This window comes from Symphalangus syndactylus, chromosome Y, assembly GCF_028878055.3.
Source record: "Symphalangus syndactylus isolate Jambi chromosome Y, NHGRI_mSymSyn1-v2.1_pri, whole genome shotgun sequence".
Lineage (NCBI taxonomy): Eukaryota > Metazoa > Chordata > Mammalia > Primates > Hylobatidae > Symphalangus > Symphalangus syndactylus.
Genome location: NC_072448.2, coordinates 8,873,217 through 8,893,792, shown reverse-complemented (window position 1 = coordinate 8,893,792; position 20,576 = coordinate 8,873,217). Strand labels below are relative to the sequence as shown.

Sequence of the window (20,576 nt, the reverse complement as noted above, 5' to 3'; positions counted from 1 at the left end):
TCCTGTCTCTGACATTTCTTAGGTCCAACAGGAAACCCCAAGCCAGGTAGTGAGAGCCAGGCCAGCCTCTGGATGTCAGCGGCTGCCTGCTTCTCTCACCATGCACTTTATCTTGCAAATTTGCTGTGACCTTATGTACAGGGGGGGAAAGCTGTTTTTTCCTTTGACACGCACACCCCTCTCATCCTTCACTTCTGACACTGAATGTGTAGGAACAACTGCTTTTTTCTATACATACACTCAAAATCTCTGTGACCAGAAGTCACAGAGATTCTGGGACTCTGTGCTGATAATCATTTTTTCCAGCCCTCTCATCCCTGTGACCCAGGGCCCAGGTAGCCAGGAAAACCAGCAATTACTCAGCAGTAAACGACCACTCATTCAATCCTTGTTGTCATGTATTGGATCCAGGTTACTGGGTCCTCACAGGTTAGACCCACCCTCCAACAGCTGCATCTAAGCTATCCAATGGGCTGGTGCATCTTCCAGGGAAAGATCATTAGGGGCTTTAGGAGAATTTGAAGGGCTGGGGGCAGCCATGGCAACCTGGGTGCCAAAGTCTTTCAATGACTTTTTTTTCAATGGTCCTCTCCACTTTTATTTCTGTCTCTTTCCACATGTGAAACCTCCTTCATCCTCTGACGCACGCCTCTCTAACGAACCTATGATTCCATCGTAATTACACAGCTCATCCTAAATAATCTTCCCATGTCAAGATCTTTAATGTAATCCCATTTGCAAAGTCCCATGTGTTGCATAAGGTCACACACTTACATGATCAAGGGGTTAGGATGTGAGAATCCCTGGGGACCAGTATTTCACCTATCACATGGGGTTTCAACACCTGATGGGAGCTGGGAGCCTGATGAGGGAGGGGGTCACCCCTGAAGAGCTGGCTCAAAGTGAACCAAGTAGCTAGAACAGGTGGGCACAGGAAGTTGGTGATTCCCAAGGGCACCACTTTGGCAGAACTAAGTGGGACTGTCGGGGACCCCTCTACCTCTTGGGTCATGGATTTGTAGACAGACACTGAGAGCCTCCCACCAGAAGAGGGCACTGTCTGCATATAAAGAGAAAGATACACCTGGCTAATGCAGCAAGAACAGGCCTAAAAGCAACTGACACTAACGAAGAGGCTTTCAAACCTCAGGGAGGTGGACCCAAATGGTATCACTGGTTTCTTTTCGAGGGAAAGTTTGAATTTTTTTTTCTTTAACTGCACTCTTTTGGGTCTCCCAGTTGATTGTTATTAGTACAGACTGCTTTTCTAATGGGAAATTAACTTTGCACTTAGCTGCTGAAGGGAATGATGACATTAGCAATGGATACATGAGTGTAAGCAACAGCAGCGTGGGATCAGAGCCAGGATCTGAGAGACGCAGAGCTGGGAGGCAGGAGAGAGCTCTCTGGGAGCAAGCAGAGGGGAGCAAGGGTAATAAGCACTGAAAACAAGGATGGCCCCTAGGGACACTCAAAGGGACATTTTCAAGACTGGGCACTGACTGTAGCCTCACTCTGTTCCCCTCCATCCCATGCCATGCCTGACTTCCTCTTTTCCCCCTCACTGAGCCCCACAGGCCCTTTGCACATGCCACATTTGCTACACAAAACTCCCTTTGACCCACTCCTTGGGATATAAGTCATCCTCACTCCTCAGCTGTCATCTCAACTGTCATGTCCCTCCAGGGGTCCACATGTGTGCCCCTGCCTGAGCCCCGGGCAACTAATATGGAAGCATCTAGAAGCCTCAAACCTTCATCACTGCTCTTCCTACAGCACTCCAAAAACACAAACAAACTATATGCAATTCGGCAACAGAGGAGACTTTAAAGAGTTACTCACTGTTTCATTCACCATGAAGAAACATCTGTGAAATCAAAGTCATCCCCTAAAGAAGGGAAACAGGCTGTTAACACCAAAGTTCTGAGAGAAATGAGGAACAAATGACCTGGAAGCAGATGGAGAAAACGTCACAGGCCTAAGTTTCTAAGTGTTTTCTAAGTATCACTGTGACCAGGACCTCATAAGAAAAAGTGAATTCCTGATCATTTTCACATCACTCTTCTCTCAGATGTAAAGAACAAAAGATGACAGCAAGAGTCAGGGGTGGAAAGAGAGGGAGAGAGACAGAGAGAAACAAAGTAATTTATAAATGAACTGTGCTGGCTGGACGAAGTTGGAACTCTAACTCTGACACGATTCCCTCCTGTTGATTTCCCATCCCATCACCACCTCCCTTCAGGTAACCAACACCTTCCGCCACAGAGGCCCTAAGAGGTGGGGACACATGATTATGATCAGATTTGGGCTAGAGGGTGTCTAAAAAGTGGCTCTATCAACCGAGACGTACTGGACAAACTGACATGAAAATTCACCATGGTTTCAGAGGTTGCCTTCTAGTTTTAAGCTTTTCAAATCCCGACTAAGGCTGGAGAAATTTTTATACTGAAAGGCGATAATAAGGAGGCTTAAATAAAAGAAACATGGCCGGGCGCGGTGGCTCACGCTTGTAATCCCAGCACTTTGGGAGGCCGAGGCGGGCGGATCACGAGGTCAGGAGATCGAGACCACGGTGAAACCCCGTCTCTACTAAAAATACAAAAAATTAGCCGGGCATGGTGGCGGGCGCCTGTAGTCCCAGCTACTCGGAGAGGCTGAGGCAGGAGAATGGCGTGAACCCGGGAGGCGGAGCTTGCAGTGAGCCGAGATTGCGCCACTGCACTCCAGCCTGGGCGACAGAGCAAGACTCCATCTCAAAAAAATAAATAAATAAAATAAATAAATAAATAAATAAAATAAAAGAAACATGAGGGGCTACAGCAAATCCAGTATTTTTCCAAAACCATGTAAGAACATGGTTTCAATGAGTGATCAATAACTTACATGGTTTTAATGAGTAATCAATAAAAACCAGATGATTATCCAAATATATATATATAAAGAATTAAGAAACCTCATGGTATGAAAACCAATAATATTATATATTTGGGGAGAAAAGTATACCAGAATAGAATGACCCTTCCTGAAATGACTACATTTTTTAAAGGCAATTTATTTTATTTAAAAGTGAATATCTTTGCGTTTTTGCTTTAAAGTCAGGAATTTAAAGTATCTGCTCTCTTCACTCATATTTAAACCTGTCCTGGGTTTACTATCAAAGGTAATACAACAAAAATACAAATAAAATGTAAAGAGAACATATAAAGATAGAAAATTGAAAAATATTTAAAAATCATGTGCAAATAATGATTGTCTTCTTAGAAAGGTAAGAAATGAGAAAAAATAGAAATTTCATAAGGGATCATAGTTTGGGATATAGTAAGGAAAAATATATTAAATTCTTTCTATGTAACAAAAATAAACAGAAAGATAGTGGGCATAAAAATATATCCAGAAAAATGAAAAACAAGAAAAAATTAGAAATGCATTAAAAGAAATCATCAGGGAAAGAGGTATATCGAATATCAAGAAAAATCTCAATTTTGCAGGCATGTTGGTTCTGAAGTTCAAAGGAAAAAATGTCAGCTGGGCATGGTGGCTCACGCCTGTAATCCCAGCACTTTGGGAGGCTGAGGCAGGTAGATCATGAGGTCGGGAGTTCGAGACCAGCCTGGCCGATATGGTGAAATCCTGTGTCTACTAAAAATACAAAAATTAGCTGGGCATGGTGGTGGGTGCCTGTAGTCCCAGCTGCTGGGGAGGCTGAGGCAGGAGAATCTCTTGAACCCAGGAGGGAGAGGTTGCACTGAGTCGAGATCGTGCCACTGCAGTGCAGCCTGGGCGACAAAGCAATACTCCGTCTCAGACAAAAAAAAAGTCACCAAAATCAGAAAGCTCAGACAAATATAAGACACCACGAATAAAAATTTGAAGACTTGCCTGTCAAAAAATACTGTTAAACTATCCAATGGCAAAAATAAGATGAAAAAGCATTTTCATAGTAAATGGTTGGCAATATTTAATGTCTATAAAAAAATGAGGAACGCTTATAAAACAATACAGACATATCGGAAGATAAGAATAAAGGCAAAGTAATCAATACATATAGAAGAAGTAGGCTGGGCACAGCTCAGGAGTTGGAGACCAGCCTGGGCAACATGGTGAAACCCCACTCTACTAAAATACAAAAAAACAAAATTAGCCGGGCGTGGTGGTGGGCACCTGTAGTCCCAGCTACTTGGGAGCTGAGGCAGCAGAATTGCTTGAACCCGGGAGGCGGAGGTTGCAGTGAGCTGAGATGGTGCTCCTGCACTCCAGCCTGGCGACACAGCGAGACTCTATCTCAAAGAAAAAAAAAAAGTATACGTGGCAAATTGATGTACTATTTACTATTTTTCTTAAATTGCAGAACTAAAGAACTGAAACTAGGCAAAGATTAATGTTACATGTGATAGTACATGACAAAGGTTTTCTAGGTGATCATCAGCAGTAACGATGGTGGGAAGAAAGGGACATTTGCACATATCCCTGGCATCAAAATAAATTCATATAATTCTGGGCCAATTTCAGAACCAGGTCAAAAGCTATAGAAGTACTCATACACATTGATCTAAACAATTTGCATTCTAGAAATTGATTCGAAGGAATAAAAACAAGTGCATAAAGTTGATTCAAATTGGCTTTGAAGTCCATAATTCTAAAATGTTAGAAGAAACAGAACATTTTCAAAATTAAATATTGAAGTATATAATTATGTGTGAAATAAATAAGAATATAAAATTGACAGTAAAAGTCATGTTAGACTTAAATGACATGAGAAAATCATCAAGAAATATGAATATGCCAAAAATAATGTTACTAGCACAGAACTATCAAAATGTCAACAGGATTTGGACACTATTTATATTTTTCTGTGTTACAAGTTAAACAAGCATGTAAACAAAAAATTCACTAACGATCTAACTATTTGAAAAGCACTCACTTCTCCACTGGGAATGCAAATATCCCTTCCTTCATATCATGTCTGTATTTAAAACCTCATATTCAACTTTTTAGAGGTGGAATCCAAAAAATCTCAGAATTTAAGATTCTATTTAAGATTTATGACTTCAATCTTAAAATCTCAGAAGTAAAATCAGGACACTAAAAATATAATCCAAATCAAAATTATATAGTTGAAAACTAGGTTTTGTAATTTCCTTGTACAAGGAGTGAAGAGTGAGCACAGGTTTCATGTGAAATCTCCTCCCAGCTGACATGGACATCACTGTCCTGTAAACAACATACAGATGACCCATAGGGTTAGTGGAATCAGGCTGCGTGGGGTTTGGATTTGGCTTTGGTTCGGGTGGGTTCGGTGGTGCTGGTTCATCTGTTTGTAAAAGATGAGAGTTGCGATTGTGAGTGCCTTGCAGTGAAGAAAATGAAACAATTTGCATACAGACGTTCACTAAACAGATAAAAATTGGACCCTGCTCTTTGTCATGGTGGGGATACCCATACACACAGCCTCCTGCCAATATCCTTCCAACATCTTCCAGCTACAGTACTTATAAAGCATTTTCAATAAAACCTATCCGGCAGCTTTTCAGATCAGCTACAGAATTGGCAAGGTACTGTGTAAAATGAAAATGCAGAAACCGTTGCTCAACTGTATTAAGAATTTCAAGATGACAACTACAGACTCATAAACCAATATGGCACCCTTGTAAGCATGGGTCCCTGGGTGATCGAACAAGTCACACATTCATGAAGCCTAACTTGGCCAGGGGAGTCACATTTGCCTTACATCATTCCAAAGACCATAAGAGTTTTAAAATAAAACTATGCATACTGGTAAATACAAAAACAAAGTCCAACAACATCCAAAACAAACAACCACACACCTACTCCCTAACTTTCCACTGTGCAAACAGGTTTCATTGATCATTCACAAGAGATACGTTTTTTGGAAACGATAATAATTTGGTGATAATAAGTCAGCCACAGAGGAGACTTTAAGGAGTTACTCACAGTTTCCTCTGTCATGTAAGGCATCTGCTAAGTCAAAGTCATCCCCTAGAGGACAGAAACGGGCTGTTAACACCAAAGTTCTGAGAGAAATGAGGAAGGAATGATCTCGTAAACAGATGCAGAAAACACCATAACCCCACGTTCCTAAATACTTTTCTGGATATCCCTCTAACCAGAATCTCAATAGAAAAAGTGAATTCCTGATCATTTTCACATCACTCTCCCTTCTGATGAAAAGAACAAAAGATGAGAGCCAGAGAGAGAGAAATAAAATAATTTATAAATCAATTGTGCTGCCTGGACAGAGATGGAATTCCAACTCTAACCTGCACATGGTTCTCTCCTGTTGATTTCCTGTCCAAATATCAACTCCTCCCAGGTAACCAACACCTTCCACCAGGGAGGCCCTAAGAGGAGCTAGAGGGTGTCTAAAAAGTGACTCTACCAACCCATTTGTGCTGGATAAACTGACGTGAAAACTCACCATGGTTTGAGAGTTTGCCTTCTAGTTTTAAGCTTTTCAAATCCCAACTAAAGTTGGGGAAATTTTTTTTTTTTTGAGATGGAGTCTTGCTCTATTCCCCAGGCTGGAGGGCAGTGGCGCAATCTCGGCTCACTACAACAACCTCCTCCTCCCAGGTTCAAGCAATTCTCCTGCCTCAGCCTCCCGAGTAGCTGGGACTACAGGTGTCCGCCACCACACCCAGCTAATTTTTGTATTTTTAGTAGAAACGGGGTTTCACCATATTGGCCAAGCTGATCTCAAACTCCTGACCTTGTGATCCACCCACCTCAGCCTCCCAAAGTGCTGGGATTACAGGCGTGAGCCACTGTGCCCGGCCAGGTTGGGGAAATTTTTATACTGAAAGGGGATAACAAGGAGACTTAAATAACAGAAACATGAAGGGCTACATCAAATCCAACATTTTTATAAAACCATGTAAGAGTACATGAGCAATCAATAAAAATCAAATAATTAGTCAAACATATTGTATATAAATAAGAAATTTCATGGTATGAGAAACTATACTATTATATGTTTAGGAAAAAAAAGTATACTGGAGTAGAAAGAGGCTTTTTGAAGTGATTTATTTTATTTAAAGGTGAATCTCTTTGGGTTTTTGCCCTAAAGTCTGAAATAAAAGCTGTTTACTGTATTTACAATTCTACATATGAAAAGCTGTCCTGGGTTTATCTAGCAAAGACAGTACAACCAAATTACAAATAAACTGTAAACAAAATGTACAAATATAAAAAAGGGGAAATTAAAAAAAAATTTGCCAACAATTTGTGGATCGTAAAGAAAAAGATACAAAATCCTTTGTATATTATAGTATAGAGATAAACAGAAAAATAGTGGACATAGAAATAGATTCAGAGAAACAAAAAACAAAAACAAAAAACAACTGAGAAATCCATTGACAGAAATCATCAGGAGAAACATGCATCAAATCTCAAGGAGAAAACTCAACTTTGAAAATGCTTCACAACTTCTTTGATCAACTTATGTTTGAAGACAATTCAAATGAAATTAAAAAGACGGTTTTACTTTTCCCAAGCAGGAGACACAATGGCAAAATTATTCTCCATTAAAAAAAAAGTCACAAAACCAGAAAACCAACACAAACATAAGACACCATAAAAAGATAGGTCTTGCTTGTGAAACATTCCTGTTAAAAATATTAAAAGGCAAAAATAAATAGCAAAAACATTTTCATAGTAAGTGGCTGATAATCTTTAATATCCATAAATAACTGAAGACGACTTATAAATCAGTAGGTACATATGAGAATTTAAGAATAAAGGGCCTAACGTCCAATACACAAAAGAAGTATCCGTGGCCAACTGGAATGCACTATTTTTTTTTTTTTATTTCAGAATTAGAGATGCAAAACTAAGACAAGTTTTATATAATCCTTACACTATCTACAAAGGTTTTGCAGGTGATAACCAGTATAGAGATGGTGTGAAGACAGAGACATCTGCACACACCATCATCAAAATAAACTCGGACGATTCTGGGGCAAATGATGAACCAGGTCAAAAACTATAAGAGGACTCATATACGTTCATCTAGACAATTTGAATGCCAGAAATCTCTTCAGAGGAATAATAAAAAAAAAAGTAGATGAAGTTGACTCAAATTTGCTTTGTAATTCATAATTCTAAAAAGTCAGAAGACACAATATTTTAGATATTAGGGATTAGTTAAATAAATTAATGTATTATATATTTATATAGAATAGTATATAATTGACAGTAAATGTCATATGATATAAATGATAAAATGACATGAGCAAATGTTCAGTGACCATTAATAAGTATAAAATAGGCCAGGCACAGTGGCTCATGCCTGTAATCCCAGCACTTTGGGAGGCTGAGGTGGGCAGATCACCTAAGGTCAGGAGTTCGAGACCAGCTTGGCCAGCATAGTGAAACCCTGTCTCTACTAAAAATACACACAAAAAAATTAGCCGGGCATGGTGTTGCATGCCTGTAATCCCAGCTACTCAGGAGCTGAGGCAGCAGAATTGCTTGAACCCAGGAGGCAGAGGTTGCTGTGAGCCGAGATCGCGTTACTGCACTCCAGCCTGGGTGACACAGCGAGATTCCATCTCAAATAATAATAATAATAAAAATAATAATAATGTTACAATGCAGTATGAACAAAAGACTGGCTTTATTACTTAACGTTTGCTTCATTTAAACTGATATATAAAATATAAGCACAAATAACCATCAAAATGCCAAGAGGATATGAACATTATGTTTCTGTGTTAAAAATTAAAAACAAAAATAAAAAAGAACTGAAAACCTGAATGTTTCACAACAATTCAGTTCAAAAAACAGTTGCTGGTCAGATTACCCGAGAATGCTCTCACATGTCAAAATAGCTGATACAAATATTCAAGGGCAAAAACATTGAAAACATCCAAGTTTCTCTACAGGGAATGCACAGGCCATTTTCTCTATACCAAGTTCATATGAAAATCTCGTGCTCGGTGTTTTAGAAGTTCCATACAATCTTGGAAGTAAAATCAGCAAACTAAAAATAAAACGCAAGTCAAATATCTATTTCAGAAAACTGTGTATTTCACTCCCTGCCCAATGGAGTAACTGTACAGAGAGTCAAGAGCAAGCACGTGCTCATCTGAAAGCCTCTCGTCCAGCTGATGTGGATACCACTCTACTGTGGACAATACACAGACAACCTATAGAGTGACAAGCACTTACCAATGAATCCAGGCTGCTCAGGGTTCGCGTTTGGCTTTGGCTTGGGTGAATTAGGAGGTGCTGGGTCATCTGTGACAATGAGAGTTGCAATCGTGAGTGTCTTGGAGTAAAGAAAATGAAACATCAATTTGCACAGAGATGGCTGACGGATCAGGTAAAAGTTGGAGCTTGTTGCTTGTCATGGCAGGGCTAACCGTGCACACAGTCTCCTGCCAAGTTTCTTCCATCATCTTCCGGCTACATTGCTTAATATCAAATTAAACCAAAGCAGGTGTCTAGACCAGTGACAGAGTTGGCGAGGTCCCGTGCAAAATAAAAATGTGGGACCCCTCGTCTCAACTGTATGAAGAAGAGCAACATGGTAACTACAAAGCAGTAAGCCAGTATGGTGCCTTTCTAAGCACAGGTCCTTGGGTGACTTCGCAAGCTGCATGCCCGTGAAGCCTGACCTGGCCAGGGGAGTCACATTTGCATTACATCATTCCAAAGACTGTAGGAGTTTCTAAACAAAAGCAAGTGGACTGGTTAAAAAAAAGTCCAACAACATCAAAAACAGACAACACCACACTTACTCCCTAGCTTTCCACTGTGCGAACAAGTTCCATTGATCACTCTCAAGAGGTAAGTCTCTTGCAGATGATAATAATTGGGCGATAATAAGCAAGTCAGCAACAGACGAGACTTTAAAGAGCTACTCACTGTTTCCTCCACCACGAAAGGCATCTGCTAAGTCAAAGTCAGCCCCTACAAAAACGAAACAGGCTGTTAACACCAAAGTTCTGAGAAATGAGGAAGGAATGAGCTCGTAAACAGAGAAATCACTGGAGCCCCACGTGACTAAATACTTTATTGAACATGACACTCACCAGGATCTCATCAGAAAAAGCAAATTCCTGACCATTTTCACATCACTCTTCTCTCACATGAACAGATTAGAGACCAGAAGGTGGCTGGGGGGAGAGAGAAAGAGAGAGAAAAGAGATAGATATAAAGAGAGAAAGAAATTCATAAATCAATTCTGCTCCCAGACTGAGCAGGAACCCCAACTTTGCCTGCATACTATTTGCTCCTATTTATTCCCATCCCATCAACATCTCATCCGAGACCCCCAACACCTTCTGTGAGGGAGACCCCAAGAAGGGAGGAAGAATGACTGTGATCAGATTTGGGCTAGAGAGTGTCTAAAAAGTGGGTCAACCCACCCAGGTGTGTTCCACAAACTGCTGTGACATTCTTGATCATTTCACAGGCTGCCTTCCACTTCTAAGGTTTTCAAATCCTAACTAAGGTCGAGGAACCATTTTTGTTTTGTTTTGAGACAGGGTCTTCCTCTGTCACCCAGGCTGGAGCGCAGTGGTGTGACCACAGCTCACTGCAGGCTCCGCCTCCTGGCCTCAAGCAATCCTCCTGCCTCAGCCTCCCAAGCAGGTGGGACAGCAGGTATGTGCCACCATGCCTGGCTAATTTTTCATTTCATCGTAGAGAGGGGGTCTTGCTATGTTGCCCAGGCTGGTCTTGAACTCCTGGGCTCAAAAGATGCTCCCATCTCAGCCTCCCAAACTGCTGGGATTATATGTGTGAACCTCTATTCCTGGCCATCATGAACTTTTTATATGGGGAAGGGAGAAAAAAGAGGTTTAAATGAAGGAAACTTTGAATCCAACACTTTTCAAAACCATGTAACAGTACGTTAGTAATCCCTAAAAAACCAATGATTTTTCAAATATATTGTGTATAAAGAAATAAGAAGTCTCACAGTATGAGAACCTATACTATTGTATGTTTAGAAAAAAAAGTATACTAGAATAGAGAGATCTTCTTGGAATGAATATCTGGTTTTGTAAAGACAATTTATTTACAGGTGAACCTCTTTAGGTTTTACCTTGAAATCACGAATAAAAAATGTCTACTCACTTCACTCATACTTAAAGCCATCATGTGTTCTCTCGCAAAGCCAATTCAACAAAAATACAAATGCACTCTGAAGACAACAAAAAAACATAGAAAAGGAGACAAATTTAAAAAATCACTTACAAATAATATGTCGGTCTTAGAAACATAAGAAATGAAGAGAAAACAATTGGAAGTTCATAATGGTTCATCATTCAGTGGAGAGTAAGAGAGAATGCACAAAAATGTTGCTATAGTTCAGAAATAGAGAGACAAATAGCGCACATAAAAATGTACTCACCAAAACAAATCAATACTGACGGGAAAACACCTTAGAAATCCGTTTAAATAAATCACCAGGAGAAAAAGGCACACAGAAGAATGTGAGTCCCAACGAAAATGCTCGATTTTACAAATATTTTAGCGCTCTATAAATCAATTCATAGCTGTAAGTAATTCAAATGAAAAGAAAAAGATGGTTTTCTTTTTCCCAAGAGAGAAGAGAGACAGCGATAAAATAGTTCTGAAGTTAAAAGGAAAAACCTGTTACACAAAGGTGGAAACTCACACAAACCTAAGACAACATAAAAAAGAAAAATTCAAGCCTTGCTTGTAAATGGTTCTGTTCAAAATGTTTTCAGAGGCAACAATAAAGTGGAAACACATTTTCATAATATACTGGGCAATGTTTATTGTCTATAAATAATTCAAAAATGACTAGAAATCAGGGAGGACATACCAGGATAGAAGAATAAAAGACACAGTATCCCATACACAGAAGAAGAAGTCTCCACGGCCCACTGATGCATTGTTTTTGTTTCAACTTTCAGAATTAAAGACGTGAAACTAAGACAAGGTTAGCATGACATTTTGCACTACGGGACAAAGATGTTTTGGTGAACACCAATATCGGAGATGGCGTGAAGAAAGGGTCATCTGCGTACCCCACCGCCATCAAAATAAAATGGTGCAATTCTGGGACAATTTCAAAACCATGTCAGAAGCTACAAAAGTACTCACACACATCGATCTAAACAACTCGCACTCTAGAAATATACCTTCAAACATAAAGGAAAGTGCATGAAGGGCAGTCAAATTTGCTTTGTAATTTATAATTCCAAAACATCAGAAGAAACATAACTTCAGAATTAGGGATTAAAGAAACCAAAGTATGTAATTAAGTATGTAGTATAATAGTGTAAAGTCGTATGATACAAATGATTAAATGACATGAGAAAATGTTCAAGGAATATTCTTATGCCAATAACATTACCAGCAAAAAACCATAAAAATGTCAACAGGATTTAGACCATCTTGATAGTTTTCTGTGTTAAAAATTAAACAAACATGTAAAGAAAAACACTCAGTAAAAATCTAATTATTTAAAACAAGTTGGCCTCTCCATGGGAAACACACAGATTCTTTTCCTCATATCAAGTCTACATCTAAAAGCTCTTATTCAATTATTTGGAAGTTCCATTTATCTTTGAAGTAAAATCAAGAAAAGGAAAATAAAATCCAAACCAAAAACATGTTTTCATAATCTAGGTTTTCCACTACTTGAACACTGGAATTACCTTGTAATTCAACAGTAGGAACAGGCTCACCTGAAATCTCCCCTTCTCAGATGACACGGACATCACTGCCAGGTAAACAACATGGAGACCACCCCGTAGGGTTAGAGGCTCTTATCAGTGAAACCAGGTCAGTTGGGATTTGGATCTGGCTTTGGTTTGGGGGGATTAGGTGATGCTGGGTCACCTGTTTGTAAAACATGAGAGTTGCGATCATCAGTGCCTTGCAGTCAAGCAAATGAAAACTCAATTTGCATGGAGACCGTTCACTAAACAGGTAAAAAATGACCCTTGTTTTTGTCATGCTGCGGATGCCCATACACATAGCCTCCTGCCAACTCCCTTCCATCATCTTCCAGCTACAGGATTTAATTTCAAGTATTTTCAAAGAAAACTAAGCCAGGTGTCCAGACCACCTCCAGAATTTGAGAGGTCCAGCACAAAATGAAAATGCAAGATTCTCTTCCAATTTTATGAAGAATTTCAAGATGGCAGCTACAGAGTAATACACCAATATGGTGCCCTTGTATGCACAGGTCCCTGTGTGACGGCACAGGTCACATGCCCATGAAGTCTGATCTGGCCAGGGAAGTGACATTTGCCTTATATCATTCCAAAGACTGTAACAATTTTAAAATAAAAGCCAGCATATTGGTGGGAAAGAAAAACAAAAATCCAACAACAACAAAAATAAAGCACAACAAGGCATACACTTCCAATATTTCCACTGTATAAACCCAATCCATGGATTATGCAAAAGAGGTAAGTCTCTTGGAAATGACAATAATTTGGTGACAATAACAAATCAGCAACAGAGGAGACTTTAACGAGTTACTCACTGTTTCCTCCATCACCAAAGGCATCTGCTAAGTCAAAGTCAGCCCCTAAAGGAAGGAAACAGTCTGTTAATAGTAAAGCTCTAAGAAATGAGGAAGGAATGACCTTGGAAACAGATGGAGAAATCACCAGAGACCCACATGACTAAAGACTTTTCTGAATATCACACTGACCAGGATCTCATTTGAAAAAGTAAATTCCTGACCATTTTCACATCATTCTTCTCCCAGATGAAAAGAGTAAGAGATGACAGCAAGAGAAAGAGGGAGACAGAAATAATGTCGTTTGTAAATCAACTGTGCTGCCTGAACCCAATTGGGACTCCGAATCTGCCTGCACACAACTCTGTCCCATTGATTCCCCATTATCTCTTCCCAGGTCCCCAACACCTTCAGCAAGGCAGATCATAAGAGATAGGGCAGGTGACTGTGATCTGATCTGTGTCTGACAAGTGGCTCTACCCACCCAGCTGGGCTCCACAAACTAATGTGACATTCATGCTAGTTTCAAAGCCAGCCTTCTAGTTTTTGTGTTTTTTTTTTTTTCATATGGAGTTTTCTCCTTTTGCCTGGCTGGAGTGCAGTGGTGTGATCTCAGCTCACTGCAACCTCCACCTCCCAGGTTCAAGCCATTCTCCTGCCTCAGCCTCCCGAGTAGCTGGGATTACAGGCATGCGCCACCATGCCCAGATAATTTTTGTATTTTTAGCAGAGGCAGGGTTTCTCCATGTTGGTCAGGCTGGTCTTGAACTCCTGACCTCAAGTGATCCAGCCGCCTCGGCCACCTAAGGTGCTAGGATTACAGGTGTGAGCCACCTTACCTGACCCAGCCTTCTAGTTCCAAGCTTTTCAAATCCCAATTAAGGTCGAGGCACATTTTATATTGGGAGTGATCAAGGAGGCTCAAATGAAAGAAACATAAGGGGCTACATCAAAATGAATCTTTTTTTCAAAACCATATTAAAATACACAAGTAATGAATAAAAAGCACAGATTTTTCACATATATTGTATAGAAAGAAATAAGAAATCTCATGGTATGAGAACCTGTGTTCAGAAAAAAAGTATACTAGAAGAGAAAGACACTTATTGAAATTATTTATTTTATTTAAAGGTGAATCTCTTTGGGTTTTTGTCCTAATGCCTGGAAAAAAAGCTGTCTACCATATTTACAACTCTACATATTAAAAGTCCTGAGTTTTCTAGCAAAGGCCATAGAACTAAATTACAAATAAACTGTAAAGAGAACATATAAATCTAAGAACAGGGAAAATTTAAAAAAATCCATTACCAAATAACATGACTGACTTCTTAGAAAAGGTCAGAAATGAAGAGAAAACAATTGGAATTTAACAAAGGGTCATCATTTCATGGACAGTAAAAAAATATATACACAATCTCTTCTACATGACAGAAATAAACAGAAAAATAGTGGACACGAAAATGGATTCAGAGTAACAAAAACAAGGAAAAAAACACTTTAGAAACCCATTGACAGAATCAACAAGAGAAAGAGACAAATCGAATCTCAAAGAAAAAGCTCAGGCCAGCATGGTGGCTCACCCCTGTAATCCCAGCACTTTGAGAGGCTGAGGTGGGCGGATCACCTGAGGTCAGGGGTTCAAGATCAGCCTGGCTAACATGGCAAAATCCCATCTCTACCGAAAATACAAGAATTTGCCGGGCATGGTGGTGCATGTTTGTAATCCTAGCTAATTGGGAGGCTGAGGCATGAGAATCGCTTGAACCCAGGAAGTGGAGGTTGCACTGAGCCAAGATCATGCCACTGCACTCCAGCCTGGGCGACAGAGACTCTGGCTCAAACAAAAAAAAAAAAAAAGAAAAGAAAAAACTCAACATTGAAAACACGTTACCAGGCAGGGCGCGGTGGCTCAAGCCTGCAATCCCAGCACTTTGGGAGGCTGAGGTGGGCGGATCACGAAGTCAGGAGATTGAGACCATCCTGGCTAACACGGTGAAACCCCGTCTCTACTAAAAAATACAAAAAAAAATTAGCTGGGCATGGTGGCGGGCACCTGTAGTCCCAGCTACTCGGGAGGCTGAGGCGGGAGAATGGTGTGAACCCGGAGGTGGAGCTTGCAGTGAGCCGAGATCGTGCCACTGCACTCCAGCCTAGGGGACAGAGCGAGACTCTGTCTCAAAAAAAAAAAAAACAAAAAAAAAAAACACGTTACCATTCCTTGAATCAACCTACAGTGATAAACAATTCAAATGAAATTAAAAAGAAGGTTTTACTTCTCTGAAGAGAAGGGACAATAGCAAAATGATTCTCAATTTAAAAGGAAAAAAAGTTACAAAAAGCAGGATATCCACACAAACATAAGACACCATAAAAAAAATAAACATACCACTTGTAAAACATTCCTGTTAAAAATACTCAAAGGCAAAAATAAAGTGCAAAACCATTTTCATAATAAGTGGCTGGTAATCTTTAGTATCGATAAATCACTGAAGAAGGCTCATACATCAGTAGGTAGGGAGGCTGAGGCAGGCGGAACATCTGAGGTCAGGAGTTTGAGACCAGCCTGGCCAACATGGTGAAACCCCATCTCTACTAACAATACAAAAATGAGCCGGGCCTGGTGGTGGGCACCATGAATTGAAGGATCAAAGCCAAAGCATCCAATACACAAAAGAAGAAGTCTCCATGGCCCATTGGGATGCATTATCCTTTTTACATTTCAGAACAAGAGATGTGAAACTAAGACCAGTTTGATATAATAATTACACTATTTGACAAAGGTTTTGTAGGTCATAATTGTTACTGGAAAAAGTTGGAAGACAGGGACATTTGCAGACACCCCAGTATCAAATCAAATTGGTGCAATTCTGGGGCAAACAAACAACCAGGTTAAAAGCTATAAAAGTACTCATGAGCATTAATCTAGACAATCTGAATGCCAGAAATCTCTTCAAAGGAATGAAAAAGAATAGACAAAGTTGACTCAAATTGGCTTTGTAATTCATAATTCTAAAATGTCAGAAGACACAATGTTTTCAACATTAGGGATTAAAGAAATTAATGTATTTTATTATATATTTAGATAGAGTAATATTTAATTGTCAGTAAATGTCATATGATAGAAATGAGAAAACATGAGAAAATGTGAATATTCTTATTAATAAGTATAAAATAAAGTTACAATAAACAACAGAGACCACCCGTAGGGTTAGACGGTCTTACCAGTGAAACCAGGTCGGTTGGAGTCTGGATCTGGCTTTGGTTTGGGGGGATTAGGTGGTGCTGGGTCACCTTTGTATAAAACATGAGAGTTGCAATCATCAGTACCTAGTAGTCAAGAAAATGAAAACTCAATTTCCATAGCGACCAGAAAATGAAAAATCAATTTCGATAGCGACCAAAAAATGAAAAATCAATTTCCACAGCGACCAGAAAATGAAAAATCAATTTCCATAGCGATGAGAAAAGAAAATGAAATACCAATTTGCACAGAGACTGTTCACTAAACAGGTAAAAACTGGCCCTTGTTTTTGTCATGGTGGGGGTATATACCCATACATGTAGCCTCCTGCCAATTCCCTTCTGTCGTCTTCCAGGTACAGGACTTAACTTCAAGTATTTTCAAAGAAAACTAAACCAGGTGTCCAGACCAACTCCAGAATTTGGGAGGTCCTGTGCAAAATGAAAATGTGCAACCCACTGTTCCGACTGTATGAAGAATTTGAAGATGGCAGCAACACAGCAATAAAGCAACATGGCACCCTTGTGAGCACAGGTCCCTGTGTGACTGCGCAGGTCTATGCCCATGAGGCCTGACCTGGCCAAGGGAGTCACATTTGCCTTACGTTGTTCCAAAGACTAACCTTTTTAAAATAAAAGCGGGCATACTGGCTGAGCGTGATGGCTCGCACCTATTATCCCAGCACTTTAGGAGGCCAAGGTGAGTGCATAGTTTGAGTTTAGGAGTTTGAGACCAGCCTGCTCCACATGGCAAAACCCAGCCCCTACTAAAAAGACAAAAATTAGCCGGGCATGGTAGTGGGCGCCTGTAATCCCAGATACTCAGGAGGCTGAGGCACGAGAATCGCTGAAGCCCAGGAGGCGGAGGTTACAGTGAGCCGAGATCGCGCCACTGCACTCCAGCCTGGGCCACAGAGTGAGACTCTGAACCTACACTTAAAAAAAAAAAAAAAAAAAAAAATCAAAAATCCAACAACAAAAATAAACAACACACATACTTCCTATGTTCCCACTGTCCAAACTCAATCCATTTATCATGCAAAAGAGATGTCTCGAAAATGACAATAATTCAATGACAATCAGCAAAGTCAGCAACAGAGGAGACTTTAAAAAGTTACTCACTGTTTCCTCCATCACGAAAGGCACCGCTAAGTCAAAGTCAGCCCTTAAAGGAGGGAAATGAGCTGTTAATACCAACATTCTGAGAAATGAGGAAGGAATGACCCAAAACAGGTGGAGAAAACACCACGGCCTCACGTTTCTAAATACTTCAGAAAAAGTGAATTCCTATCTTCTCATCACTCTCCCCTCAGGTGAAAACAGTAAAAGATGAGCATGAGACAGAAAAACAGGGAGTAAGAGAGAGGAAGAGAGGAAAGAGAGAGAAGAGGGGGAGAGAGAGAGGAGATAGAGGAAAGAGGAGAGGGAGGAGAGAGAGAGAGGAGAAGGAGAGAGTGAGGAGATAGAGGAGAGAGACAGGCGAGAGAGACAGGAGGGAGGAGAGAGGAGAGAGATGGGAGAGAGGAAAGAGGAGAGGAGAGAGACGAGAGAGAAAAGGAGAGAGAGAAGAGGGGGGAGAGAGAAATAGGCGAGAGAGAGAGGAAACAGATGAGAGGGAGAGAGGAGAGTGAGGAGAGAGAGAAAAGAGAGAGAAAGGAGAGAGGAGAGGGGGGAGAGAGGAGAGGAGAGAGAGAGGGAGAGAAGAGGAGGAGAGAGAAGAGAAAGGAAAGAAGAGAGGAGAGAGAGACAGAAAGAGAAGAGAGAATGCAGTATCCATAAGATCGTCACCAGGGTTGGGGGGAATCGGATGCCACCTCTTCCCCAGGTTCCCCTAAATTTAAGAGTTTGCGATTCTGAAAACTATAGAAGGAAAATTAAAACTTGGAACCCCAGTTCACTCTGCCAAAATAATTAATAATAATAATAAAGCTGGAAGCTGAGTCAGGCAAGAAGCTGTCTTTCCTTCTGTTCCCAAGCAGATAGATGCAGAGAAAGAAGAGTGCAACAACTCTCTGTTGACCTTATCTTAGTAAAGTGCCAATTTAGTGAGCCTAAGACAAATACATAATTGACTATTCTACCTGCGCCTTTTCTTTTGCAACAGGTGAATTCGGTCAAAGGAGCCTTCCTCCTTCTTTCCCTCCAGCGTGCTTTCCCCAATTTAAATAGCGAAGCTCTCAATCACATCTTTGGAGAAAAGCACAGACCCGTCTCCCAGGCTCCTTCCTGACCTTCGCCAAATCAACTCAAACGGATTGAGATTTGCCCCAGATACTTTTTGGTTTACAAAAGAAACGCTGACTTTTTCCTCTGAAACGGCTCCCACCTGGCCCAAGGGAAGAGCGTTGGGGAGAAAGTGGGCGCCTCCCCCGGACCTGGGCCCCTATGGGCACAGCGCGTCCCGCCGGGTACGGAAGAGGGGCCGGGTATCCCCGCGGGGTACCCCGCCCCCGCACCCCACATCCCCAGTTGGATCCCTGGGCCCAGCCCGCGCCACCCGCCGCGTCCCCCGACTCGGATCCCGCCGCTCGCTCACCCGGGGCGGCCACCAGAGGGCGGAGCAGGCCGAGGAGCAGCAGCGCCAGCGCAGCCCCGCGCGCCATGGCGCGCCCAAGGCGAGCAGAGACCGTCCGCGAGTGCAGCGAGCGGGCGAAGGCGGCGGGACGGAACCTCCCCCACGGGCCGGGTGAGGCGGAGCCCGCGGAGGACTCGAAGGGGTTGGGTGAGGGGAGCAGCCCCGCAAACTCAGCCCAGGCTGCGCCTGCCCCGCCCCACCCCGGCCTCCACTTGCGCACGGAAGGGGAGGGAACGCCGGGCCCGGGGAGGGGACAGAGGAGGGGCCCGGGGAGGAGACAGAGGAGGGGGCGGACGGAGGTGGTTCGGGCGGCGCCGAGGGGACCACGGGACGCCTCCCTTCCCTTCTCAGGAAACTGTGAGTGCCCCCCGCCCACAAGCTAGTCGCCAGGACGCGGCCAGCTAGAGCAAAGTGCAACCCCCAACATTGTCGGGAAAGTGCGGGTCCTTTCCCCTCTACAGCCCCTTAAATGCACGCCCCAGAGCGGCCTCTACCTGAAGCCAAGAGAAACCGCTGCCCTTCTTGGAGAGGTGGGCCTCTCCGCGCTCGCCCATGCTGTCTCTTCTCTGTTCCTAACAGGCACCCCCCACAGGCAGCCCCAACGGGGAGGAAATGAAACTCTTCCTGCTCCTCTGCTCGGAAAACTATGGGGCCCCCTTCCCGCTGCTCACGGGGCGCTCAGGGCGATCCCCAAGGGGTGCAAAGTGCAGTCCCCTCCCTGCTCAGGAAGGCGTAGGCCTCGACAGGCAGCCACGGCCCTTGGTCCTTTCTGGAGCGTCCGAGCTGGGGGCGCTCAGTGGAGAAGGATGGTGGGGGTGGGGGGCTCTGAGACACACTGCGGATACTCGCTCTGCGCGGGACCAAGGACGTTCCGCCGCAAGCTCAGAGACAGGGTTGGGAGTGAGGACTTGTGGTCGTGGGTTGGGGTTGGGGGTAAGACCCCTATCTGGGTCGCCTGGCTGAGTCCTGGTCCTTGGCGACTTGCCCCAGCAGGCTGCATCAAGGGCCCTTGGGTAACACTGGTCCTGTGCTGTCTCAGGCCTGCGGCGACTCCGTCTCTCCCCAGGCCACCTCTGCCCCTGGATCAGACACGGACAAGGCCAGAGGGGCCGCCCCGCACCCCGGGGCCCACCTCAGGGGTTTGAGGAATGCAGCAGTCTAACTATGCACTCCACTCCTGGAGGCAGAATCATTTTTCTTTTTTCTTTCTTTTTTTTTTTTTTGTCGTTGCTTCATCCTGAACCTGCCTGGGATAATGACGTGATGGCTGGAGTCCCAGCAGCCAGTTTGGAG

General features: G+C 42.3%; 1 long non-coding RNA gene across 12 annotated transcripts in view; it reads right to left on the bottom strand.

Moving 5' to 3' along the window:
* LOC129475683 (uncharacterized) overlaps nt 1-19,992 on the bottom strand; it is a 57,447-nt gene extending 37,455 nt beyond the window's left edge. For 2 of the 12 annotated variants that reach the window (XR_010119807.1, XR_010119809.1), the window contains exons 1-10: nt 19,245-19,525; nt 17,831-17,873; nt 16,691-16,795; nt 13,490-13,534; nt 12,684-12,837; nt 10,053-10,136; nt 9,886-9,930; nt 9,187-9,255; nt 5,953-5,997; nt 1,843-1,888 (exon numbers count right to left, since the gene is read on the bottom strand). This is a non-coding gene — a long non-coding RNA (uncharacterized lncRNA). Of the gene's footprint in view, nt 1-1,842; nt 1,889-3,932; nt 5,312-5,952; nt 6,033-9,186; nt 9,256-9,885; nt 9,931-10,052; nt 10,137-11,100; nt 12,838-13,489; nt 13,535-16,690; nt 16,796-17,830; nt 17,874-19,244; nt 19,526-19,777 lie in introns of those variants that run through there. The other 10 variants (XR_010119813.1, XR_010119812.1, XR_010119808.1 and 7 more) reach the window with 9 other exon arrangements.
* Between the last annotated feature and the right edge of the window lie 584 nt (nt 19,993-20,576).